This window comes from Dipodomys spectabilis, unplaced genomic scaffold (assembly GCF_019054845.1).
Source record: "Dipodomys spectabilis isolate Male_0828 unplaced genomic scaffold, ASM1905484v1 ptg000054l, whole genome shotgun sequence".
In the NCBI taxonomy this organism is placed as follows: Eukaryota; Metazoa; Chordata; class Mammalia; order Rodentia; family Heteromyidae; genus Dipodomys; species Dipodomys spectabilis.
The window spans coordinates 1,614,858-1,642,850 of record NW_024870731.1 but is presented as its reverse complement, the minus strand read 5'-3'; the positions used below and the strand labels follow the sequence as shown (position 1 = coordinate 1,642,850).

At 39.6% G+C, this 27,993-nt stretch overlaps 1 pseudogene; it reads left to right on the top strand.

The window, feature by feature from the left end:
• On the top strand, nt 1-27,867 carry LOC122108062 (annotated as a pseudogene).
• The last annotated feature ends 126 nt before the right edge of the window (nt 27,868-27,993 follow it).

The following is a 27,993-nucleotide window of genomic DNA, read 5'->3' as shown; positions in this document are numbered from 1 at the left end:
ATCGGAATAGCGCCCGTTGAGCTGAGCCGGCCACCGTAGAACACCACAAGACCCGCAAAGAGAATCGGCGGTCAGGCCATGCATTTGGGGTACGTCGGGGCGCAGAGGGTGGTCGCGAGTGGGGCTAGGTTGGTGCTGGGTGGTTTTCGGCGCCGGCGCCCCGGGCCTAGCTCCCACGGTGGCGAGGCGGGGGGTGGAGGGGAGTGGGGAGGGCGCTCGGTCTCCCCACCCCGCAGGCCGCGTGCTTCCTTCCCGCCTCTGCTGGGAGCTGTCGCGGAGCCGCTTTCTGTGCCGTTATTCGCCGCTGACGCAGCGGGAGGAGAGGGGCAGCGGGAGAGGCGAGCTTGGCGGCCTCGCGGGGAGGAAGCCGGCCCGGACCCCCGCTCCTCGCTCACCTTGTGGTGAGGAGCTTAGCACTGGTGCGTGGGAGCCCCGGCGGGAGTTAACAGCGCCCAGCCTCTAGCGGCCTCGCTGCGGATCCCTGCGAACCACCAACCCGACCTCACCGCGCGGGTGCAGCAGATGAACGAATGCTGTGCTGTACAATCAGGGATTTGTAAATCAGTCCACGCCTCAGTGAAGTGCAGAATTGAGAGGAGTTTCAGGCAACATCTCTTTTTGTTTGGTTAAGTTTCACCAGCACAAACAGGATCTGCCCCACAGAAACACTTCTAATTCCTTCCTTCTTTCCTGTGTAGTACCTTTAATTTTTTAATTTTTATTCTTTTTTGGTGCTGGTACTAGGATGTTGAGTTCAGACCTGGGAGTTGCCCTTTAGATTTTTAGAGCAAGGCTGCCACTCTACCACTCGAGCCACAGTTTCACTTCTGGGTTTTTTGCTTGTTAATTGGTATAAGAGTCTCGCAGACTTTCCTGCTTGAGCTGGCTTCGAACCCTGATTCTCAGATGTAAACCCTCTGAATGGCTAGGATTACTGGTATGAGCTTTTAGCGTCGGTTACCATAAACAAATACTGAGGTAAGCCGGAGGCCGGTTGCTCAGGCCTGTAATCCAAGCTCCTCAGGAGGCTGAGACCTGAGGATGCGGTTCAAAGCCAGCCCGTGCAGGAAAGCCCGTGAGACTCTTATCTCCAATTAACCACTAGAACACCGGAAGTGGTGCTGTGGCTCAAGCAATAGAGCGCTCGCCTTGAGCTGAAGAGCTCAGGGACAGTGCACAAGTGCAGAGTTCAAGCCCCACGACCGACCAAAAAAAAAAAAACAACCCACAAATACTGAGGTAAAATTTGTATTCTCTACCTGGGCAAAGCTGTAAATTTCGCTTTTGTAATCTGACCTTTCCCAGCCCTTCTCTTTTGAGACTGGATTTGGTTTTCTATCTGCCTTTTGTCTCAAAATAGTGTTGGCACATTTTTTTTTTCCTCCACTTTTTTTTTTTTTTTTTAACAATATGCTACTTTTATTTCTAGTGTAATTTTTGTGTAGGACTGTAGCAGGTGCACAAGTGTTGTTGGTAGTACCCACCATTTTTTATGCTCATGCTTTTGGCATTGATCTATCATAGTAGCCAATGTGTATTGTCGTGATAGTAGCAAAAGAGTTAGTAAATGTGAATATGTATTATTAAAAACATCTTTTTAAAGTGGAACTCTATACTCAAAATCTAAAACTTTGTGACATTAGCAATCATTTTCAGGACTCCACAGAATGTTAGCCAAGAGGGATCATTATGAAACCAATAAATGTTAGCTAGATCTGCCTTGTTCCATTACCTACTTGAAGAGTTTAGTAACAGCATTATTTTTTATTTTCAGTCTAGAGCTACAAGTTAAAGGATAGTATGAAACCTGTTGCTGGTGGCTCATTCCTGTAATCCTAGCTTCTCAGGAGGCTGAGATCTGAGGATTGCAGTTCAAAGCCAGCCTAGAAAGTCCATGAGACTCATTTCTAATTAACCCAGAAAACCGGAAGTGTAGCTCAAAGATTGCTAGCTTTGTGTGAATAAACTCAGGTACAGTGTCCAGGGACTGAATTCAAACCCCACAACTGATCCAGAAAAATAGTATGATAACTAATTATTGCTTACCAACTATAAAAATGAGATTGCATTTTGAAGATGACAAATTCTTGGATTATTGAAAAGTTGTTTTTTTTTTTAATTTTTTTGGGGGGTCCAGTCATGGGGCCTGAACTCTGGGCCTGGCGCTGTCCCTCAGCTCTTCAGCTCAAGGCTAGTGCTCTACCACTTGAGCCACAGCACCACTTCCGGCTTTTTTCTTTTTGCTTATGTGGTGCTGAGCAATGGAACCTAGGGCCTTATTCATGCAAGGCAAGCGCTCTACCACTGAGCCACCTCCCAGTCCCTATTGAAAGTTTTTAAGAAAATTTTTCCTCCCTGTAGTTTTCCTGTGGAGTGAAAAACATTTTAAATTAAAAGACTGTTCTGATATGTACAATATTCCTATCCTATATTTTCAAAGGAATAGATATACTTTCAAAGTTCAGGCTATTTAAAACATTGCTCTTTCTTAATAATGACACACCTTTTTTCATGTTGCAGAGATGGTTTAAAGTTGGAAACTGAACTGCTGGATGGAAAAACCAAGATAATATTATCTCTATATGGTATGCTGTGTAACTGGAAATCTAAAATATTGACTTCAAAATTCCTACATAAAATTTATGATATTTAGCAATATTATTTACTTGAAATAAAGTGATATTTAGATACATTGAAAAAGCTGTTTTCCCCACTTCTTCAAATTCATTTTAGCCAAGTAAAGTCAAAAGACATCCGTGCTTTCTGCTGTCAGTTTTCAGATGCATAAAATTTAGTATTATGATAGATTTCATGTGTAATGTGTATTGGTTCTCTGTTTGCTTATGTTCTTGGTTATAAGTTTAAGTGAAACCAGTTAGCATGGCTATTTTTCTCTGCGGGTGAAGTTACAGACTTGTAAAGTTGTCTTGCCAGAGATGGGATTTGCTAAGTATTTGTGACAGAAAACAAAGCAAAAAATGGAAAAATAATGTTTAAGATTGTTAAGAAGGGAAATGGGAGCCAGAGAAATGTAGTATCAACAGATTACACACCCTAGTCCAGATGAAGATTGTTGGAATTGGCATATGGCAGGAAGTGAGTTGGAAAAAAATTAGATGATAGTCGTTCAATAATTGAAATTGAGGTTATGGACAAGTTACAGTTGTGGGTAGTTACAACGTCAAGATAAGAGAAAATCGTTAGGGTGTAGTACACGTCTTAATCGCAGCACTCTAAAGGCAGAGGTAAAGTATTAGGAGTTCTAGGCCAGCTTGGGCTGCATCATGAGACCCTGTCTCAAACAACAATGACAACCACAAAAGTTTATTTTTCCAAGACAGCAGTACATGAAAAAAATAAACAGTTTTTTTTTTTAACAGATGGGAAATAAGAGCAAGATTACAAAATGTCCTTTAAGAACAAAGCACACTGGACACCTTCTAAAGTCAACACAAAATTCTTATATTGGGAGTGAAAAACTTGCAAAAGATGACAGTTGGTTCAGAAACGTCACAGTCAAAAAGTGAAAAGAATAGAATGACAGTTACACCCACTAATGATTTATATAAGCAGTATGAAGATAAAGACTGTCTTCATATCCAAACAGAAGTATCATCTTTAACCCCTAAAGAAGACTGGAAACAACATAAATCCATCTTTAGTAATTAAAGCAGTTTGGTGTGTCTAACACAAGACCAACTACAACAGATTTTGATGAGTAGTATAAACCAAGGAAATGGATCTGTTTCTCTGACTAACAGTGAAAATGATGAGAAAACAAGTAAGATTTTTCTGTTTTGTTGAATATTTTTTCAGTATGTACTATAGATTTTCTGATTGATTGGCTTTTATATAACTGCCTCTTCAATTTCAATTTAACATCTTTAAAAATTAATTATCAAAAGTAAAATAAAAATGATCTGTTATCTGAAATTTCTTTTGTAGTTATGCCATAGTTTAGATTAGTGCTCAAAGTATCCTTAAGAAAACTAGTTTCTGTGTACTCCATTAAATATGTTAATACTAGCAGGGTGCTAGTGATTCACCCCTTTAATCCTAGGTATTCAAGAAGCTGAAATCTGAGGATCATGGTTTGAAGCCAGCTGGGGAAGGAAAGTGTGAGATTCTTATGTCCATTAAACTCAGAAAAAGCCAGAAGTGGCGCTGTGGCTTAAGAGGTAGACTGCTAGCCTTGAGCAAAAAAAGCTTAAGGACAGCACTGGGGCTTGAACTCAGGGCCTCATGCTCTTGCAGCTTTTTTTTGCTGAGGTCTGACACTCTACCACTTGATCCTCACCTGGCTTTTTGATGGATAATTGGCAATAAGAATCTTATGGACTTTTTTGCCTGGGCTGGATTTGAACTGTGATGCTGAGATCTCAGTCTCCAGAGTGACTAGGATTACAGGTGCAAGCCACCAGTGCCTGTCTCTATGGTACCTTTTTGTTTTTTAATATGAGCAATGCTACAATGGACATATTTCTACACAGGTTGCTCTACTTTAGTAAAATGGCAAGACTCCCTCCCTATGGCAATTCATATTTGAGGTTTAGCCATGGGTTCTGGACTCTTTTCCAGAAGAGATATTTCCATCAAGAATACATGAATATTCACTTCTACAGACCCTGCCTACACGTGCCATTTTCAGTCCTTTGAAACCGTGATAAACTATCAGTGTGCCATCTTTTGGATCAATTTCTTTGTGTATTCCATTGAATGTTTCTTTAGAATATCTCCAAGTCTTACCTGTTCATGTTTTTTGTTTATATTACTATAGGGCTTGTCTATATGTAGATATAGACAAGAGATATTACACATTTAGAGATATTTGATAATAATACTTTTTTCCACTTTCTTTCTATAGGAAAATAAAGATGGTTTCAGTTTGATTTATATAGTGGAATCTATTGATATGTTAGTAAGTTTTATATTTTCCTCTTAAACTAAAAAAACACTTCTGTTATATAGATTTTTGGGGGTGTATCTCATGCCTCTAAGAAGAGGCAGAAGAATAAACAGGAGGCAGAGATAGGAGGATGGAAGTTTGAGGCCAGGCCAGGCAAAGAAGTTAGTGAGATCCTATCTCTACAAACTAGCTGGACATGGTAATTATATACCTGTAATCCTATCTACACTGGCCACAGAAGTATATTATTTATATATTTAAAGTTATATGCATTTTGCAGTAAGACTTATACATTTAAAAACTTGTGCATGAATTTGGGTGTGCATGGGCTATTGACCAGTGTCTTGAAGTAGATTATTGAACTAGATTATAAGAGTTCAGGTTTTTTAACAGTTCCACTTTGAGGCTACATGAAGTACTGCATTCTTTTTTTTTTTTTTTTTTTGGGGTGCGGTCGTGGGGCCTGAACTCTGGGCCTGGGCGCTGTCCCTCAGCTCTGCAGCTCAAGGCTAGCGCTCTACCACTTAAGCCACAGTGCCACTTCCGGCTTTTTTTTTCTTTTTGCTTATGTGGTGCTGAGGAATCGAACCCAGGGCCTCGAGCATGCAAGGCAAGCGCTCTACCACTGAGCCACCTTCCCAGCCCCAGTACTGCATTGTTATAATTGGAATGTTCATGAAATCTCTAATTAAAAAAATTGTTTAGCCATTGTTATTGAGGAATCTTCCTTTTATTTTTACTAGTATCTCTTATATAGTTTATGAAAGTATACAGATCTTTTAGTGTAAAATTTCAAATAGGCTGTCACAGATTCTAAATTCTTTGACAGTTTTCTGTTCTCTGTGCTCTGTGAAATATGTAATATATCCATCACTTTTTTATATCATATTGAAAATTCATATTACCGAGGAGATGTCACCATTTGACAAAAGCTCATGTATCTTGAAAATGAAAATTCTGGTGCTGCTATAGAGATTTCTGATGGGTTGATGAGTTGGTCATATGCAAAGGAATACATTCTCTTGAATCTTAGCAGAGCAATTGTATCATTGTCGACAGAATAGTTATCACTAAGTTGGAGTTGGTCTACGTATTTTATTACTATATAGCTAGGAGAATCTGTTCCTAATTCTCATTAAGCATTTTCTTCTAATGGCACTTCATGTGGGTAGGCTTGTTTCTGACATCTTGGGAGAAAATAAGGGCAACATATGTTTAGTACAAGTTACATATATATTTGTTGAAGTTGTAAGAAGGTCTCTGTAATGGATGATTGTGTGAAACACCAGATTCAGGTCTTCCAGAATGTAACTTTAATAAACTGGAGTTTCTTTTTTTTCCTATAAGGTAACAAAAATTCCTGTTGTATACTCTGCTTATTGGTGTGTGTGTGTTTAGTTGCTTGTGACATCGCTGGATTCCTAAAAAGCCTTCAAGGCCTTGGCTTTCTGGAAGCCAAAGGCAGATGGCAATGCATGCTTTCTTTCAGCTGTCCAACAAGAAGCTGAATGTGAGTGGTTTAGAAAGATGAACTCTCAGGCCTCCTAAGTATCACATGTGAAGTCTTGGTGCCTGGACATTTTTATAGCTTGTAGATTCTGGTCCTGTTCAGTTTACCTCATAGACTGTGCTTCTTTGTCAGGCTGAGGAGAGGAATGCCTTGAGTTCTGTTTCTCATCTAGAGTTGGCGTCCTCCCCATCCTCCAGTCACTTCATTTAGTAGCTTCCCATGGGTGTGTTGAAGCTACAGGGTTCCAGCTGCTTTTGTGTGAACCACAGCTTACTTTCCAGATGATTGTCATATACTGACATCTGTGAACTTCTATTACTCCGCTTTTCCCCACTCTGATTTCCTGAGAACTCTCTACCAAACTTGGTTGCATGTTGTAATCGGCTGAGAAGTTGAAACACTGTTGCCTGGATCTCACTTCCAGAATCTGTTTAATTGACTGTAGGTTTGAGCCAAGGGGTAGAATATTGACACTCTTGATTCTGACTGTTTAAGTTTGAGACCCACTGCTTTACCTCTTCAGTGAGATCATATGCCTCCATTTCTCAGTCTCTCCCAACCTCCAAATTCCAGTGACTTCTATGGGCCTGTCTTCTGTGAGATCCAACTTCTTGATCTCACTGTCTAATCAGCTTCTTTATCCCATGTCCTCTTTATTGCTACTGAAAGTGTTGAGCTCCTGCTTTGTGCTAGCCTGGGGTGTGCATCAGAATCACTAGTGAAATAAAAATAATGGAGTTACTTAGGTTCAGACCTGCTTGTTCTCAGAAGTATGCAATGGGAGAGGGAGGCTCTACAAGTAATTCTTGTTTCTTTGTATTGCCTTTCTTCTGTGCAGGCTAATCCCATAATCATGCCCTTCTACTGATTTCCTGCTGTCTGGAATACTTTTCTCAGATCATTTCCTAGCCATAGGTAAGCTCTCCTCATTAGGCTTTCCTGCCATTTGTCTGGTAGAGAAATTACAAAGCGGTGTTAATTGAGGCCACTGTAGATCTAGCTTTCTTTCGAGTCCTTACTGTTTTTCATTAATCTAGGAGCGCTTTGTTTCCTCTTTTCCTCTTGCCCTGTGTACACTTGGGAACTTGGGAGCTATATTTGAACTGGAACTTGGGCTTCAGACCACCTTGTTGTACTAGAGTCTTACTCTTAGTAACTGCTCAGAAACTCACTGAATTAAATCTTATTAGACCATTGCATATTTAACAGATGGCAACTAGTCATTTGGTTGGCAACTATCTTGTAAATCCAACAGTAAGCAAGTATCACCTCTCCACAGTCTGTGTAACCACCTGTAGCGCTCCTTTAATGAAGCCCTTATGTGGTAAGCACTAAGGCTCATTCTTCACATAATTCCTGATACTGGCAGAATTTTTATTCTCCTTTTAGCTGTGGGGAAACTGAGGCACTGAGTTAAGTATCTGCCTGAAGCCCCAGGACTAGTAGTGGTGGAGCCAGAAAGAAAAGCCTTACTCAGAATTCTTGTGAACATAGCCCAAGGTTATAACCATTGGGCTGCAGTATCTCCCATGTAGTCGCTGCCATTGTAGGGGGAGGGGTAGATGGGGAGCAGTTTGAGCCATACTATAGGGAAGATGGTAGACTGTGTTTTCTAGCGTTACCTGACTTCATGTTTCAGGTCACCTTACTTACAGCAATGCTTGTGAGACAACAAAAAGTGAAGAATTTGGAAGAAAGAGGAATGTGTATAATTTTTGTGTATCCCTTCCCCCAATAAAGTGACTGTCAGTATTTTAAAATATTCCTTCTCATATTTTTTCATTGCATAACTTGCATTCCAACTGAGAGTGGGTTGTGGTAGCCCCTTTGGTAGTGATTCGATCACCTCCAGAGTAGGCCAATGTGACTAAACCATTTTTTGAGGAACATGTGGAAAATTCTTTTATCTGTACCCAAATGAATTTAATAAGACTCAAAGAAGTAGAGAATGTAAGGAGTAGACCTTTTGTTTGTTATTTTGCTTTAGCATGAGTTTTATTTAACAGGAGTTGAATTCAGCTACATACTGGAACGGTACCGAGACAGGAAGTTTTCTGAACCTTCAAATGTTGGGGTAGAACAAAGTGGAAAGCTGCAAGTTAAACTGGCATATTTGAAGTTATATTCTCTCTATTGTCTTTATATTTCCATTCTGAGGCCTTGGATTGTTTTTGTTGATATGTGGAATTTGGTGTTCCAGGTGGCAGACATTTACCATATGTAGTGTCTTTCTACTGACTTTCTGACCTTAGTTAGGGGTGTTCTGCAAGTAATAGACCAGTAATGTTGGCTGATTAAAACTGAGAATGAAATTGTCACAGAGGAGGAATCGTAGAATCTAGGTTTTGTCTGGGTCATGGCTCAACTTTTTCTAAGACATTAAAGTGGTAGTTTAAGTCAAAAGCATAAAAGTTGAATTGGGAGGGGGGATGAAAATGAAAGGTATAGTATAAAGAAGAGATTAAGAATCATTTAAAATTAAAAGAGATGTTAAAACAAGTTTTATTTGGCTCAATACTTCTAGCAAACAGTGATACATTCTCCATAATGAAATTGAACACTTAAATTCATGTAGTCTTTATTATAATTAACTTCAACATTTCTATATGGCCTATTGTTAAAGCTCCCAATTTGTACATTCCTGTTAATAAAAGGGCATAGACTTTGTATGCTTCACTCTAAGGTATATATATTATATATATATATATATATATATATATATATAACATATATATATTATATATATATTGTCAGCTGACCATAGGTTTGGCACCTCTTGCCATCACGTGGTAGCACATAGGAATCACAGTGGTAGGTTTTCCATGAATGTGGGAAATGTAAGTCTGTCACTGACAGATACATACCTGACAGTAGGTCTGCACCTGTTAGGGGAGGTGGGGGAGTGGAGAAGTTTATTATTCTTAGTTGTAGGGTTTCTTATACTGACGCTACTTTTATTATGCCAAATATAAAAATAATAGGTGGTATCAGAGCAATATGGTTTTAGGAAAGAAGCCCTTATTGTTTATGCAGTTGCTATTCTAGTGAGTATATGGTTTGACCTCCTGACCAGCAGCTGGAGAGCCAGCGAGTCATTGTGTCAGCTTGGCCCCAATCTCCTGTGGGTCTTGTGAGAATGAGAATAGATTTTATAAAGCTTTCCTAGAAACATGGATGTGGCAAACAGAGGCAGCATTGGACTAAGTGTTGGTAGCCTTAGCTTTTATCTCATCCTGAAACTATCTTGCAGTTTAAGCGAGTCTCTTAGCCCCTCTTGAGCCTGTTTTCTTGTATATATAGGGAGGGGTTTAGTGTAAATATTCAAAATCATTCCACTCTGATTCGCTGATCTTCTGGATGTTATATCTTGTCTGTCCTTCACTAGATTCCTTAAGCATGTCTTCAGTCTGGGGCATACACTTATGTCCATATGTCTTATCTCTTAGAATCTATTTCTCTCATTTTACTTTTGTCAGGGTATTTACAATGTTGAAGGACTGAGATGCTGTAATATCGTATTTCTCCTTAGGTGCTGCCATCTAACACATGATGTATTTACTCTAGCCTGGAAATATTTCTTGCTCAAAAGTTTAGGTTCTGTAAAACAAATTAGTGCTGTAATTTATCAGTGTTAAGCCTGAAGTTTGGAGAAATAAATTTTCTGAAAATAGAAGATGCTTATTTGTCTAAATGGCTACAGGAAGAAAAATTATGTTCCAAAATCTATGGGAGGCAATTAATGCAGTGAGAAATTTAAAGAGCAATGAAATAATGGTGGTTATGAGAGTGTTTACATTTGCTGGACAGTGACCATCAGTAATTAAAGAGATTAGAGGATGGTGTCCATTGATATCTCTGGGCTCATTCTAATGTTACGTTGGTTTAATTAACATCATTAGGGCCTTTAGTAAATCATAGGGTCCTTAAAATTAATGCAAGAATGATTTTTCACTTTGAACAGGCTTAGCTGGTATTATATTGATATCCAGACATGTCTAGTGAAGTTAACAGCTATCAATTAAATAATTCAATTTCTTGACAACTGACATGTCAGTCAAGAAAATCTATTACTTTCCTGATCTTGAAGATTTGCTTGTTGAACATGTGATAGGACTATAGTATGCAGTGTTTCTGGTTTCTGAACTTTTTTCTTTTTTTTTGCCAGTTTGGGTTTGAACTCAGGGCCTAGGTGCTGTCCCTGAGCTTCTTTTTTCTTTTCTTTTTTTTTTTTTTTTGTAAAGCTACTATACAGAGGGTTACAGTTACATGAGTGAGGTAATGAGTACACTTCCTCTTGAACATTGTTACCCCCTCCATTGTCTTCCCCCTACCATCCCCTCCCTCCCTCCCTTCCCCGAGGTTCTTTTTTTTTTTTTTTTGATTGTGATTAAATGATTACATAATTTCAAAGTCACAAGTTCATTCTAACTTCCCTGGAGCAAATTGTCTACCACAGTCTGTAATATATAACAGTGTTCACATATTATATACCATATTTGTGATCATGAGCTTTTTTTAAAAAAATATTTATTTATTATGATATTCTTTTTTTATTGTGAAAATACTGTACAGAGGGGTTATAATTACATGGGCAAGATAATGAGTACATTTCTTATCAAGCATTGTAGCCTCCTCCTTTGTTTTCCCTTCCCATCCCTCCCATCCTTCCCCCACCCCCCCCCATCTGAGCTTCTTTTGCTCAAGGCCAGCACTCTACCACTTGAACCATAGCATCGCTTTTGCCCTTCTCTTTATATGGTGCTGAGGAATTGATTGCAGGGCTTCATGCATGCTAGGTAAGCACTCTACAACTAAGCCACATTCCTAGCCCCTGCATATTCGTAAATATTATTCTTTTTGAATTGACAAAGCTAATCTAGGAAGATGTGAGGTTTAGAGACTGGACTAAATTCAGATTAATTATGACAAAGGCAAAATTAGCCTCAGGTGCAGTGTTTTTCTACCTTTCATAACTCTTCTCTGTTCTAGACCTGCTTCTTTACCATGAGATATTTGGAAGCCTGTCTTTACAAAGATGAATAGACTTCCGGGGGGGGGGGGGGGGATGTAGAGACATAACCAAAAAATGGCTGCAATGATTTAGATAGTCAAGGAATGGCTGCATTGATTCAGGGAGACGGATGTTTGGGAGCTCTCTACCTACTTACCTCCATTAACAATAGTTGATGGGAATTTTAGCAACACAGGCAGGCTAGTTAGGAACATATTTTAGATTTTGGAGTAAAGAGGGCTTCTTTATGATGTAGGTTTGACCAGTCCTACTTAGGTGAAGGCAATCATCTCCAGGATTATTTGTGTATATTATTTGTTGTTTTCTCATGAGAAAGGGCGTATTTTCAAAATGAATAGAAGTTCTAGGTATTAGGCATGATGCGGAAGAGAATGAGATTTTGATTTTGTGTGATCAAGCCCTTCTAAATGATGGGTGTCAGCACTGATTTTTATATATGAACCACCAGATGGCAACAGAAAAAGTGTTTATATAGAATACAATCTATGTTTTCCATAGCTAATTTTTCCTTACATGACACAACCTCTCAGTATACTTAGGGCATATATAAAATTTTTTGACTAAGTGCACAATGTAAGATTACAATTAGGAAATACAAAAGTAGTATGGTGTCACTACAAACAAAAAGATTTTACTTATGGGAGAGCATGTATAAACTATTTCCAAAGGGAGTAGTGAGGCATGCAACTTCATCACTTATATTATTGTATAGTCATGCTTCTATGTGTACATTTTTAAAATTCAGCTTTTATAGTAAGCTATGGTGATTTGCAAAACATTAAAAGAAAACATGACTCTTACCTCAAAATATTTTATATTACACTTAAAAGGAGTTACATGAGTTTGCAAACATTGAGCATGTTTATGTATTTTCTAGCCAAGTGTGTTTTTGCAGAATTATGTATGTAGAATTTGTTTTTGTTTGTTTTTTCCCCCTTATAGGCATTGCCTCCCCTGCTGCCTTTAAGTGTGCATCTTGGCTTTTCTGAATTCTTTCTTAGCTAAGTCTTTTACTAGTGGCAAGCTAGAAACTCAGTCTAAATTACTTGGAGGATTTAATTGGAAAGGTGTGTGTGTGTGTGTGTGTGTGTGTGTGTGTGTGTTACAGTATATTAGTGGAGGGATACCTTGAAACTTAGGGTGGGTTTGGGATTTAGCTCTGTCTCAGGTGAGCCCAGGAATGAGTCGTGTGCTGAAATGTGTGAGACCCTTAGTTTGATTCTCAGCAGCACTACCACCATCAATCCCTCAGGTGTTGTCCTCTTTGTCATCATCTGTTTGCTGATGTTTCTGTTTGGTGTTATTCTGGAGTTATGGGGAAAAAAATTGCTTTTTGGTTGAAACCCAGCTGTTGCTAATCTTTGTATTCCTGTAGCTTCAGAATCTCCACAATTGACTGAAAACTTTCATCCTGAGTCCACAATTTTGTGAAGTGATCAAGTTTATATTTAAAAATTATCATCCTAAGTGGAAACATTTTCTGTTGTAAAACTTGAGAATGGCTGGAAGAAATGACAATGAATGACTAGTTGAGCTAGGAGCAGCAGCAGAGGAGGTGGAAGTAGCTGCTAGGGTTTAGAGTGGTAGTTTTGGAGACTAATATTGTTACAGTTCAGAGAGATTTAAGGGGCAAAAGTGGGTAGAGTTTGGTAATAGGTTGTATGCACTGTGTGAGTGAGAAAGTATCAAAGGTCATGTCCAGATTTCTAGCTTGCATGAGTAGGTGGTTAGTGCAGTAACTCATTGAGATTGGATCACTTCAGATTGGGCAGTGTGGTCAATTAATGTGGTTTTGAATGTGTCCATGATTACAGACAGGCATTAGGGAGGTGTTCAGATAGGTGAGTTCTGCAATTAGAAGAGGGATGATTTGCTATAAATGGGGGGTGGATTTAATAATCATAAGAGGAGCTTTCGCTATAAATATTTGTGGAGACAGTGCAGCACATACTTTAAAAGGATAAACCTGGCATAGAATAAAACGAATCCAACCTCTTGCTCGCTGTGCTTTCTTGGATTGTTTACATAATCTTCTTTAAACCTTCCTTTCCTCATCCCTAAAGAACTGTATAACAATCTTACCTGTTTCATACAGCTGTTGGAAAGATCAGTGGATGTGATCTCATACATGATGTTAAGCCCCTTATCTGGTACATGGTATGTACCATTAAGTGTTAGGTGTTGCTGTTGTTACTTGCCCTTTGGTGGGAAGGAGTCACTCCTTACTCAGTTCCTGAATAAACTCATGAGCCACTGTAGTACAGAGTGTGAATGTGAGCAGTTGACACAGCTACAGGAGTGTTAAGTAGTAATGGGATGACTGAGATTTACTGGATGAATTGCAAAGAGAGGGCGTGCCATAGGAGAGGTAGGGAACAGTGGTGAGAATCCACAAATGATAAATCCTTGAATGGGGGGCAGTACAGGGATAGGAAAACTGGAGTAATAGAATGGTTGCAGAGTGAGGTAAATAATATGGGGACCAAGAAATAGCGATTAGATTTGTTGATTAGTTGAGCTATTGTGATATTCCTGACATACTTTCACTGCAATTCTATGAGTATAACATAGACTGATCATAAATGAATGGACAAAGTGGTGTCACTAGTTTTGTTCTCATACTGTGGACCTATGAAGGCATTTGAAATGCATAGTGACAAAATAATCTTAAAATGCCTTGGGAATACTTATTTTAAACTTAAGACCTTCTCTTGAGGATGGAAAAGAATCTGGATTATTGTCATCTGGAAAAATAGAAAATATTCATCATAGTTCTGTAACGTTCTTTCAGGTTCAAAATTTGACTATTAGAAGCTTCTAGCCATATTGCCACCAGAGCTGATATAAAGGACTCAAATTCCCACACTGTTATGAACACATAGAAACTGTGAGAAAAATGTAACAATAACAAAAGCAATTGTGAGCTTGAAAGACTGAAATCCCCAGGTACCAGAAACAAGATGAAAATTCTGCACTAGGGCAGTTAATCAAGAGCTCTAGGTCTGTAATAGTGTTCAGCTGTGGATACAGATTCCTAGCGTTTAGTGGTGGTGGGTCTCCTAAAGAAGCAAGAGACATGCCTTATGTCTACATAAAACGGAAAAGTGACCATGAGGTCCTTAGCCTAGAACCTGAAGGGTTTTTCCGTAGGTGAAAGAATGATATCGTATCTGGGAAAGTGCAGAGGAACTTGCTGTCTTCTTTGGGGTTATGACTATTAGGAATAAAGACTCTTAAATCTAAGGTTACAGCTCACCATAGGGCAAGGTTCAGATTTACCATTTTTCTCCAGTGGAATTAACGCTCACACTGAGAAATTAGCATAAGATCTAGTTTAGAACTAAGAAAACGAATAGAGCCTTCAGAAGTAAGTGTGAAACTATCCTGTAGAGCAAATTAAAATGTAGGACTCTTGCAGAGGAAAACTCATGCTAAAGATGAGTTTGCCAATCAGAAATGGTCCAGGCCCTTAGGAAATGAGTCACTGTTAAGGAGAGTCAGCAGATATTACAAATAGGAGAATTAGTGGTCCAGGAGGTAGAGATGATAGAACACATGAAAGAGATGACTTTATTTAAAATTATTAGAAATAAAAGACCATAATGAAAGAACAGTTTACAAAATGAACACAGATTTGGGAAAGAACCAAATAAAACTTCTATAAAAGAAAATTATGGTCATTAAATTTAAAAAAGTAACCTCAATGGACAGGTTAAACAGCCAAGTAGATATAATGGAAGAGAAAACTATTGATTTTTTAAAGGAGATTGGGGGGAAATTGCTCAGACTACAGTATTGAGGGATAAAGAGATGGAAATTGAGAGGTTAAGATTCATGAACTTTAGAATGATAAAGTCCAGTCCAGTATACCTCTGCAAGCTTCCAGCAAGCTTCCAGAAAGAGGGAATGGAGGAGGGGCACTATAAGAAGATGTGCTGGCTGAATTCTTTCTGTCTCTTTCTTCTTTCTTTTCCTTCCTTTCTTCTTTTCTTCTTTCTTTTGTCTTTTTGTAATGAGTTTTTAGGTTCCAGAAGTACAACGGACCCCAACCAATATAGTAAAAATAAATTCATACCAAGACACATTTTAGGTCAACACTAGAAAATAAGGCAAGGCCACCTGAGCCAAGCATATGTTCAGACTGACAGATCATTTGTCAAAGCAGAATGTCTTCAAAATGTTCAGGAGGAAAACCACCATTGTAGACATCTGTCTCCATATGAAGTAATATTCATGGTTAGAAGTGAAATATGTGGTATGGTTTGAGTTTGACAGTGAGGTTGTTACCAGAGAGCTTTTAACATCACAGGGATGGTTTAGAATTTGGGAGATGAGACTTTTAGCAGGGGAACAAGTAGGTAGGCAATATTGGAATCTAAGATTCAGATTAGTGCTTGGAAATAGCTGAAGAGATGGGCAACAGGAGTGAGGAGCAACCCAACACCTAGATAATGATGCCCTCAAGTATCAAGGCCTGAATGCTGTCCTTTATAGTCTGAATCTTATTGCCATCACTATGGGAAAATAGAACTTGGGATCTTGGCTCTCAGAGAGATAGAATAAATGCCTAAAGAAGAGGTTCTTCTAACTACTGTGAGGAAAAGCATTCACGTAGAGGAATAGGGGATAGCTCAGTGGAGAGTAACAGATAAAAATGTAGTCATTTGCCCTTTTTAGCAACATGGTGTTTCTGGTTCTCACCAACCCTTGAAATTTGAAAATTACTTAAATTTAGTATCAAATTGTTATTGTTAGAAAGATGAAGGTCTTTTGTATCTCTAACTTGGCTGTTTTTTTGTGACAGTAAAAAGCATGACACTTAAGATGTGGTATTATTCATCTATGTAGATGGATATTTTGTAGCATTTTTAAAAAAAACTCATCTGTGATCCTCCTGTCTCAAGTCTCCTGAATGTTAGGATTACAAATGTATACCACCTGTCTAGCTACTTTGTATCAGTTGAAAATTTTAACATTGTATCAGCTTCAAACACAGCCAGAGATGGGTTTCTCAGTTTCTTTTTAGCCTACCATTATTTTGAAAGATGATTACTCTGAAGATAGAATTTTCTCATAAATAGTATAGGCAGCAATGACAATTTTACTTAGAAGCCAAACTGTGTGGCCTGTGGATTGTCCCATGGATTGTATGTACCACATCAATGAGAGAGGAGACCTGGGGGCATGTTAACCTGTTTAACTTGACTTTCCTAGTCTTAGTAAGGAAACTGGCTTGCCTGGAGTCCTCAGACCCTGTACATGCTAGTCCACAGTAGGTCACCTTGACCAAAGTGATGGGGCTTTGGTAGTGGCTTATGTTGCACCCCAAGCTACTGTTCTTATATTATTAAAAAAGGAAGATGGAGAATTGTCTTAGTTGCAGTGGAGGGAATTGCCTGAATGTATTAGGTGAAAAATAAGGTTACAGAATATTTCATATGGTATAATGGGATATTTTTACCAAGTACTTTTCATGTATTGGGGGAAGCATTTTGCTCAGGTCTTTGTCTGTCTGTCTTTCTTTCTTTCTTTGTCTGTGTTTTGTAGACTAGGAAGTTGAGACACAGAGAAGTTAGTATCATCCTCCTAATTAGGGGTAGAGCTGAGTTTCTTCAGTGCTGGCTGTTTTCAGAGCCCTCGTTCTTAGCACTATGTACGTGATAGCCCATTTTATGAAGCCTTCAGATATAGGCTTTCTTGGACATAGGATCATTTACATATATGCAAGAAGAAAGGTACTTGGAAACCATACAACATACTGATAGCAGCTGTGTCCTGGTGAGCAGAATTATGGGTGTTTTATGTCCTTCTTTGCTCTATTTTCTGATTTTCTGTAATGAACTTAAATTGCTTTTGAAACAAGTTACAATGTTAAGTCTTAGAGAAAAGTGTAAGGATTAAAGTAATGGGAATGTAATAATATTCAGTAAAAAGTGGATTAGAAATTACTGGGTTTGATAATATGATGCAGCGTGATTGAAGGAACAGGCCAGCTTAGTGTTTATCTCTGCACTATGAGGGGGAGGGTGTTCTTTGCTTTCTGAATACTCTTAAGTTTCAAACAATAAGTAGTTATAGCTTTCCTAAAATTGTAAAAGCAATGAAAATTTATCATGATTTGGCAGCCGTGGATTTTAGGAGAAATATAGTATGAAAGCAGTTGAATACATGAATGGAAATCTGTTGTTTCCCCCCCACCCCTTCTATTTGAGGGAACTTAAATTATTGTTTTGTGCTATCTTTTGTAGAAAGGCATGCAGTATCTTAATGTTACAGGCTGTTTATAAGAACAAAAACTCCTTTGAAAGATGGATTGATAAATACATTTGTACCATTGATTTCTGGTTAGGGCTGTTTAATCTTTTTGATTCTGGTGTCAAATTCTCCCAATAACAATTCTAATATTGAATCCATTCCACTCAAATTTTTATGTGACTTGAAAAATGCAGTTGTAAATTAAAATTAGAAATGAATTTAAATTTAAAAATATATAAATTTAGTACTTAAAAGTTAAAATTAAGTGGGGCTGGGAAGGTGGCTCAGTGGTAGAGCACTTGCCTTGCATGCCTAAGGCTCTGGGTTCGATTCCTCAGCACCACATAAGCAAAAAGAAAAAAGCTGGAAGTGGCGCTGTGACTCAAGTGGTAGAGCACTAGCCTTGAGCTGAAGAGCTGAGGGACAGCGCCCAGGCCCAGAGTTCAGTCCCCACGACTGGACCCAAAAAAACAAAACAAATCAAAAGTTAAAATTAAGCATACTAAATATAACAGAAACATAACTTAGGAAATAATACTGTGTGAATGCTAGTGTGTAGTCAATAATTCTGTGATACCGGGCTCACAAAAATGTGCTACTTTCTGGGAATGCACAGAGGTGCCCCTGGCCGTTTTTCACTTGAGATATGTTGGCTTGTATTTGTGGAGCTCTACAAGCCCCAGTACCAGTCCCTCCCCCCCTCCCCAAAAAAAAAGAATATCCACAGCACGAATTTCAAATTTCAGTGATGGTTGGACATGTCAATGTAAAAATATCCATTCTACCAGCCAAATGTTTTCTTAAAATGTGACAGAATAATCCCACTTCTGTTCTTTTTTTTTTTTTTTTTTAGAAATGAACACCAAACTCCTAATAGGGTTTGAGTTCAAGTACCAGCACACAAAAAAACCCTCTTAGACTAGTAGACATCTTCAAATTCCTGGGAGCACCAGTAGGCCTCTAGTCTTGGCACCTAAACTTAATATAGGATCTTCTTGCTCTAACTTCTTAATCTTCTAAGGGGGGAGGGATACAAGCCATTGGAAGTTTTGTAAAATTGGAATTATATCAACCTGCAAACCAAATTTGGGAGAATTGATTGGTAATAGTATCTGCCAACCAAATTAAAATTATAGTTTTTTGGGGGGGGGGACATATCAGTCAATTCTGTTGGTTCTGTTTCTTTGGAGAACTCTAATATTCTTTTAAAAGTCACAAATTTGTTGAAGCAAAGTTTAAAGCTTAAAAATGTGCTTATGAAAAATGTACTAAAAACTCCTACTTAAAAGAAATTTCAAAAGTATCTTTGTAAAAATCAAGATAGCTGGCACAGGTGATTTACACTTAAAATCTTAGCTACTCAGAAGGCTGAGATCTGAGGATTGTCACTTGAAGCCAGAAAGCCTAGGAGTGAATTCAGGGACTTGCTAGGCAAGTGCTCTTCCACTGAGCTAAACCCCCAACCCCTGAAATCCTTTCTCAGATACATACAAGTTTTGATCATATTTTGTCAGATTTATCTGATGACATATTTATTGTTAAATTTTCCTTTTTCTTTCTATTTTTGTTTTTGTGTCAGTAATGGGGCTTGAACTCAGGACTTGGGGTGCTATCCCTTAGCTTTTTCACTCATGACTTACACTCTGACACTTGAACCACACCTCTACTTCTGGCTTTTAGCTTGTTAATTGGAGGTAAGAATCTTCATAGACTTTTCTGCCCATGCTGGTCTTTATCTTTGAGCCATAATCCTTAGCTCCCACTGGCACCTACCTGACTAGTTGTCATTCTTGTCTTCTTTTTTTTTAAATTTCATTTTTATTTCTGCACTTACTGGGTGGGAGATGCTAAACTGAGCGCCTTGAATGATACTACTTGAGCAACAGACCTTTACTTCTGGTGTGTTTGAGGGTTAATTGGAACTAGGAATCTCATTGACTTTTCTGGCTGGCTTCAAATGGCAATCCTCAGACCTCAGCCTTCTGAGTAGCTAAGATATAGGTGTAAGCAACCTAGGTCAACTATTTTTATATTTTCCAAAGATACTTCTGAAATTTCTATTAAGTAGGAGTTTTCAGTACGTTTTTCACAAGCACATTTGTAAATTTTAAACTTTGCTTCAACAAAATTGTAACTTTTAAAAGAATATTAGAGCTGGGCGCTGGTGGCTCACGCCTGTAATCCTAGCTACTCAGGAGGCTGAGGATCGCAGTTCAAAGCCAGTCCGGGCAGGAGAAACCGTGAGACTCCTATCTCCAATAAACCACCAGAAAACCGGAAGTGGCGCTGTAGCTCAAGTGGTAGAACCCTCGCCTTGAGCTGAAGAGCTGAGGGACAGCGCCCAGGCCCAGAGTTCAAGCACCATGGCCGACCAAAAAAAAAATAAAGAATATTAGAGTTCTCCAAAGAAACAGAATCAACACAATTGCTGACATGTGCCAATAAGGTAAATACTTGGGGTGGGGGGAGAAGGGAGAGGACTGATCATATAGAGATTACTCTTATTTTGAAGACTTGAGAACCAGGATATCCTTTTGGGTACACTTCTTGTCTGAAGGCTTGTAAAAATAGAGTCAAAAGTCAGTAAAGAACTGATTTCTCAGCTTAAAGACAAGCAGAAGGAGATGATACCTTTTTTCTTTCTTTCTTTTTTTTTTTTTGGTCGGTCGTGGGGTTTGAACTCTGGGCCTGGGCACTGTCCCTCAGCTCTTCAGCTCAAGGAGAGTACTCTACCAATTGAGCCATAGCACCACTTCTGGCTTTTTCTGTTTATGCTTCATCTCAAGGCTAGTGTTCTATCACTTGAGCCATAGCACCACTTCTGGCTTTTTTTCTGTTTATGTGGTGCTAAGGAATCAAACTCAGGGCCCTCATGTATGCGAGGCAAGCACTCTACCACTGAGACTAAATCTCTTGATTTAAATGTTCAACTCATGCTCACGGAAACACGCAGAATAAGGTTGACCAAACATAGCCCAGTCAAGCTGACATATGTAAATAATTATCAACACCTAGTATCTCCCGCCTATCCCTCCCCACCTGCTGGTGCTGGGGTTTGAACTATGGGCCTGGGCACTATCCTTTTTTTGGGGGGTGGGGGGTCCAGTCATGGGGCCTGAACTCTGGGCCTGGGCACACTGTCCCTCAGCTCTTCAGCTCAAGGCTAGTACTCTACCACTTGAGCCACAGCAGCACTTCCGATTTTCAGGTAGTTTATTGCAGATAAGAGTTCCACGGCTTGTCCCACCTGGGCTGGCTTTGAACCATGACCCTCAGATCTCAGCCTCCTGAGTAGCTAGGATTACAGGTGTGAGCTGCTGGCACCCGGCTTTGCTTTTGTTATGTTTTGAACAGGGTTTCACATTTATGGCTGTTGGCCTGGACTGTGTAACACTTTATTGGTTGAGATGAGATCTCCTGAATTTAAGAGATTAGCTTCAAACTTTGATCCTCTTGATATCCTTTCAAATACCAGAATTACAGATGCAAATGACTACATCCAGTGATCTTGATGATTAAATGAAAGAATGCATGTATAGCTCTTAGTATCTGAAAAGTAGTATAAATTATGAATAACATGTTGAATAGTGATTTCAGTAAGTGAAATGGCTGGTTCATATGAAATATTCTCTTGATTTGGATAGTCACAGGGCTGTTTATTGCCTCAAACAATGACACATGGAAATGGGAATATATATACTTTCTTAGAAAGAAGTGACAACAGCCCAGTACCTGTGGCTCATGTCATAATCCTAGCTTCTCAGGATAGAGGCTTAAAGCCAGGCAGAACAGATAAAGCAACAAATCTAACAAGTTAACCAACAAAAAGCCAGAACCAGAGGTGTGTCTCAAGTGGCAGAGTGCTAACTATCAGTGGGAAAAGCAAAATGAGAACTTGAGGCCAGGCCTTCCAGCCTCAGTACTGACACCATGAATAAAAACTGAGTTAGATGCATGACTCAGTTGGAACAGTGCTAGACAATGAACGAAAGCATCAGGTACCAAGTTTGAGTCCCCATCTCAGACCAAAAACTAGTAAGGTACTTGATTATGGTATATACAGACAAAATAGACCACAAAGGTTTCAGAAGATGATGAATTGTAGATGTTAAGCACTTTTTGAGGAAAATTGAATGTTAACTCTAATGCAAATTTGTATTTCACTACTTTTTACTCATGATTACGTTGATTGTAGAAAAAGTGTTGGAGCAGCTTAAGAAAGGGAAATAATTTTTTAGGTAGCCTTGTAAAGTTTAGCAGTTTGAAGCTATTTATTTTGTGCATTTTAGGTACAGGAAAACACTTTGTTTAGAAACAAATTATGCATAAAACTCAGATTTTGTAATCAAACATCTTGGATTTTGTGTGTGAAAACATAGACTTCCTTATTTAGTTTTCACATTTTAGATTGATTTGTTACAAAGATAGTTTTGGTTTATCCTACTCTTTTCCATAAAACATTTTAATTGAGATGATACATTTCTTAATCTTTTCTGAATTTTCTTTTGCTTTATATATTAGTAAGTTATGGAATCAGTAAATGAGACTAAAGGGACAATCATTTTGACAATTGTAGATTATATTTGTATTTAATATGAAAATACATCTTAGGAGGTGGGCACTTATATCTCATGCCTATAATCCTAGCAACTCAGGAGGCTGAGACTAGAGGACTGAAGTTTGAAGACAGCTTGGGCAAAAAAAAAAGAGCAGAAGTAGAGCTGTGGCTCAAGTAGTAGAACACTCTCCTTGAGCAAAAAAGCTCAGGGACAAAGCAGGTCACAGGTGGCTCTCGCCTGTAATCCTAGCTACTCAGGAAACTGAGATCTGAGGATCATGGTTCAAAGCCAGCCCAGGCAGGAAAGTCTGAGAGACTCTTAAATCCAATAAAACACCTGAAAACCGGAAGTGGTGCTGTGGCTCAAGTAGTAGAGCATTAGCCTTGAGCTGAAGAACTGAGGGACAGTTCTTCAATTGCTTGGTGGGAGGTTCGTGTTAATATCATTAGTGCAAATTTATTTAGTGAATAGTTATGAACGAAGGGAAATGTTGAGTATCTTTGGCAATTAACCTCAGTTTCATGAATAAAATCTGTATTTAGTTTTGCTTTAGGAAAAGGCACCTTTATGTGTTATTCTGATGTAACACAAATGGGATGTTTAGAAATACTTTTAGCCAGGCACAGTGGCTCAAAGCTGTAATCCTAGGTACCTGGAAGGCATAATTCAGGGGATTGTCATTTGAAGTCAGTTGGGCATAAAAGTTTCAAGATGGCATCTGAACCAGTGCTGTCCCAGATACAGGGGAAGCACAGTGGTTGGGTACAGTGATGAGTGAAATGCCTCTCATCTCCAGTGACTCCAGGAATCACAACTAGGAGGATTTTAGTGAGAATATAAATTGAGATCCTACCTGAAAGTAACAATGGAAATAGGGGCAGGAGGCGAGGCTCAAGTGGTAGAGTAATTATCTAGTAAGCGTGCGACCCTGATTTCCGTTCCCAGTGTTATCCAAAAAAGAGAAATATTTGACATAATTACTCGCTAATGGATGTGAAATATGACTAATTTTGTATCTTTACATGTTGATTAAAGAAGTATCAGAATTCATCTATGACAATATCTTTGAAAGCAGTAATGATACTGACATCTAGAAAAAATCACAGCCTCGGTAATTTGATGTAGTTTCATGGTATAATTGGGATAGTTTGTTAAATTTTACATGAAAATTTACTCTGTAGTTCTATTAAATAGTGGTGACATATATACTGAAGTAAAATGTTAGGTATTCTCTGTCTCAAATCAACATCTCTGAGCATTTGCTAAGCAAAGGGCAGTAGATTAGGATTAATTTTAACAGTTCTAAGAACTTTATACAAATTCACTTTTCCCTGTAAGACTGTATATGCTTATATTAATAGGCCTAAGAAGGAGAATAATTATAAAGAAGTAGAGCATTAACTGGGCGCTGGTGACTCATGTATAATTCTGCATGCTCAGGAGGCAGAGATCTCAGGATCGCAGTTCAAAGTCAGCCCAGGCAGGAAAATCTATGAGACTCTTACCTCCAGTAAACCACCAGAAAACCGAAGTGGCGCTGAGGCTCTAGTGGTAGAGTACTCGCCTTGAGCTGAAGAGCTGAGAGATGGTGCCCAGGTCCAGAGTTCAAGCCCATGATGGACAGAAAAGAGCTCAGAGACAATGCCCAGGCTCCGAGTTCAAGCCCCAGTATGGCAGGGGGAGGGGGATAAAGGAAGGGAGAGGGAGAGAAAGGGATGGAGGGGATTTGAGAGAGAGGGGAGAGAAAGAGAAGGGGAAAGGTGGGGGGAGAGGATAATTTTGTCCTGATTGAGTTTATAAGTTTAAAATGTTGGTCATTTATGGAGTACACCACATTAAATAAAATGGGTGATTAATTAAAGCATGGTGTATAACTTTTGGGAGTATAGCAGATTTTAAATAGAAGTTCAGGTTAAATTAACAAGGGGCTGGGTGCTGGTAGGTCATGCCTGTAATCTTAGCTACTCCTGGGGCTGAGATCTGAGCATTGTTGTTTGAAAGCCACCCGGGACAGTGAACCATCTGGGGCAGTAAAGTCTTGTGAGAGTCATCTCCAGTTAACCTCCAAAAAGCTGGAAATTGAGCTGTGGCTCAAGTGGTAGAGCACCATCCTTAAGCAAAATAGTTAAGGAAGAGCTCAAACCCCCAGTACTGGAATAAAAGCAAAACAGCAACAAAAATTAACAGGTGATCGATGTTTATTTAAGTACTTGATATGAAGTGAAATGGGGAGAAGAAAATTGAATTGCAGAAAGTATAGGGAAAGGAAAGATGATTTCTACTTTGATTAGTTTGGAATCTTGGGGAAAAAAACTGTTGGCTGGGCACCAGTGGTTCAAACCTGTAGTTCTAGCTACTCAGGAGGTTGAGATCTGAGGATCCACAGCCAGCCAGGGCAGGAAAGTCCATGAGACTCTTATCCCCAATTACACACCAGAAAACCAGAAGTGGTGTTGTGGCTTAAGTGGTAGAGTGCTTGCCTTGAGCTGAGGGACAGCGTCCAGGCCCAGAGTTCAAGCCCCACAACTAACAAATAAAAAAACTGTTGAAACTTGTAATTTTTGGAAAAGATTCTTGATTCAGCTTAATAAAACATAATTATATGGAGAGTTACAGATTGAGTTTCATTTAGTTTACAGAGAAGCGAAGAGAACTGAAGTTTGATGGTCATTTAGACAAGGAACTTTCAGAATCCTATGCATTTCTTATGGTTGATCGAAACCAGGTGAGTTAACTCCTTAGACAAAACAATTTGACAATGTTCCCTTACAACTAATTTCACAATTTTCAACAGTATATTTGATTATAAACATTTTCTTGGTAGAAAAGAAAAGATTTAGAGGGATGAACTAGTTGTTTTTGTGATGATTTCTTTTTCAAGTGTTCGGTTTGTTTGTTTTTTTTCTCTGATCAGTCCTATTTCATTCTCCTGGAGTGTGCTTGATAATATGTTTACCATCTAGAGTTGCTGATTATGTGATTGTAGCCATATTTCCTCTTTTAAAGATGGGTTACTTTTTCTTTAAATATTTTGCTGTTTCTAATTCACTCTAAAAAAGGAAATGATTGCAATTGTAAGAGGAATTAAGACTGTCTCAACTAGAATAAGGATGGATTCCTGACACAATTGGTTTGACAGATTAATTTTTTTTTGAGGGGGGTTCCAGTAGTGGGGCCTGAACTCACTCTGGGCTTGGGCACTGTCCCTTAGCTCTTCAGCTCAAGGCTAGTGCTCTACCACTTGAGCCACAGCGCCACTTCTGGCTTTTTTCTTTTTGCTTATGTGGTGCTGAGGAATCGAACCCAGGGCCTCAGGCATGCAAGGCAAGCGCTCTACCACTGAGCCACCTTCCCAGCCTATTATGTATGTCTTAATCTTGGCATGGTGGTGTGTGTCTGCAGTCTCTCAGAAGGCTGAGGCAGGAGACTTTGAGACTAGCCTGGACTACATACAGCTAGACTAATCATGACTCTAAAAACCCCACAACTTTGCGATATTCTCATCTTTTCACTCGTTTCAATCAACTTAGAATTAGCACTCACCATTCACCCTACTGGCATCTTTTGTTACCAACATTGTTTACTTCTAATTGATCAGAGGTTACATTTTAAAAGGTTATGTTAGGTGTGGTGGTGCATTATTGAATCACTGCCTGGGCAAAAAATAGAAGACCTTGTTCAAAAACATAACAATAAAAAGAGTAGGAGGTACAGCTCAAGTGATAGAGCCACTTGCTTCAAAATTTCAAGGCTGGGTTCAAACTCTAGACTCCTATCCCTTTCCCAGAATGTTCTGGTCCAAGTGATTTTATAAAATTTGTTCAGTCTGATTTTTTACCCTCATTTCATTTTACATTGGTTCAATGTCTGCTGTCTTGACTAACCTTTCATTTCATCTCTTTGAAAAGATATCAGACTGTACCAGGCATTGGTGGCTCACAAGGGTAATCCTAGTTACTCAGGAGGCTTAGATTTGAGGATTACAGTTTGGAGCAACCCAGGAAGAAAAATCCATGAGTTATCTTCAGTTAGCCAGCAAAAAGCTGAAAATGAGTGTGGGTCAGGTGGTAGAATGCAAGCCTGGAGCAGAGAAAGCTCAAGTTGAGATCTTAAAACACTGAGTTTAATCCCTAGTATTGATACACACGTGCATGCATACAAATCACATCTTGTATCTCTATTATTGGTTAAATATTTGGATTTTTTTTTTTGTATTTCAGTATTTCTTACTCAAATTCATATTTTTTCTCTTTAGGTATTTATCTTTCTAGATATGCTGATCTATTACAAGCTAATCCTTTGGAAGCTGGGGCCATAGATGATGTTGTTATTTTTAAAATAATGGAGGTAATTTTAATTTATATGTGTCAAAGATAGCATGTGATTTAAATTTTAGGAATTTAAGAGTTTAATTTCTGGACCGCGCAGCACGCGTGATGCCGCCGCCCGTCGTCAGGGTGGTGTGGCTGGGTCGGGCGCGGTAAACCGAGCTGCTGGCGCTGCAGGAGTCCTGGCTGCGGAGGCTGCAGGCCAAGCCTCGAGGCAGGTGCGCCCCTGCTCTGCGAGCCAGCGGGGCCCCGTGTATACATCCGGGATACGCGGCGGCCTGACTCCCGAGGAAACGGCGCAGCTGAGGGCTCTGGGCGCCGAGGTGCGCACGACAGACCGCGGCAGCCTGGCCACCTTCCACCGCCCGGGACAGCTGCTCTGCCACCCAGTGCTCGACCTGCGGCTCCTTGGCCTGCGCCTGCGCCCCCACGTGGCGGCGCTGGAGAAGTGTGCGGTGCGCCTGTGTGAGCTCCGGGGCCTGCGAGATGCCTGCGCGCGGCCCCCGCCCTACACTGGAGTCTGGTTGGGTCGAGAGCAAAATCTGCGCGATTGGTGTCCGCTGTGGAAGGCACATCACATCCCACGGCCTGGCGCTGAATTGCAACACGCACCATACATGGTTTGAACACATCGTGCCCTGTGGACTGTTTGGGACAGGTGTCACTTCCCTGACTAAGGAGCTCCAGCGGCAGGTCTCTGTGGATAAAGTAATGCCGCCTTTCCTCGAGGTCTTTAAGGAGACCTTTAAGTGCACTTTGGTCTCAGGGGACCCCACCTAAAAGGGATTCATACCGCCAGGGTAGTCTTGTCCTGGAAAGCAACCCAATCCAACTCCAGGTGTCAGAGTCCAGATTAAAGGACTGCTTGTCATTCTCTGACTATAAGACCAAGAGCAAGATTATGAGCCATGAGCTATTGTTTCCTTATGTACCCTGATTTATTTATATCATCCCACACTTCTCCAGACATTAGATAGGGAAACACCATGAAAAGCAACATGCTATATAAAGCATTGGTATGACTATCAGCACTCATTTTTCAGCTTAGAGGAACTCAGATGTCACATTCATTCTCTAATTGCTTTTCTTTTCTGTCCAAGACCAGGACTCAAACTCAGTATCTGACCCTTTTGCTCACTGGCCATTGCTCTACCATCTGAGCCATGCCTCCAGCCTCTTACTTTTTTCAGTGCTGTGTCTAATTGAGCAATTCTGGTCTCTAGTTCCTTTGACTTTGTGGGAATCAAATCTCTGAACTACCCAGTGAATGTGATGATATGGTTTTTCATTATCAGGAGAGCTGGGTTCATTTTGCAATAAAGGGAAAAGCCACTTCAAAGGTAGAGTCTCTAAACTTGGTAATTTACCTAAATTTTCTTAGCATTACCAGGTAGATCAGAAGC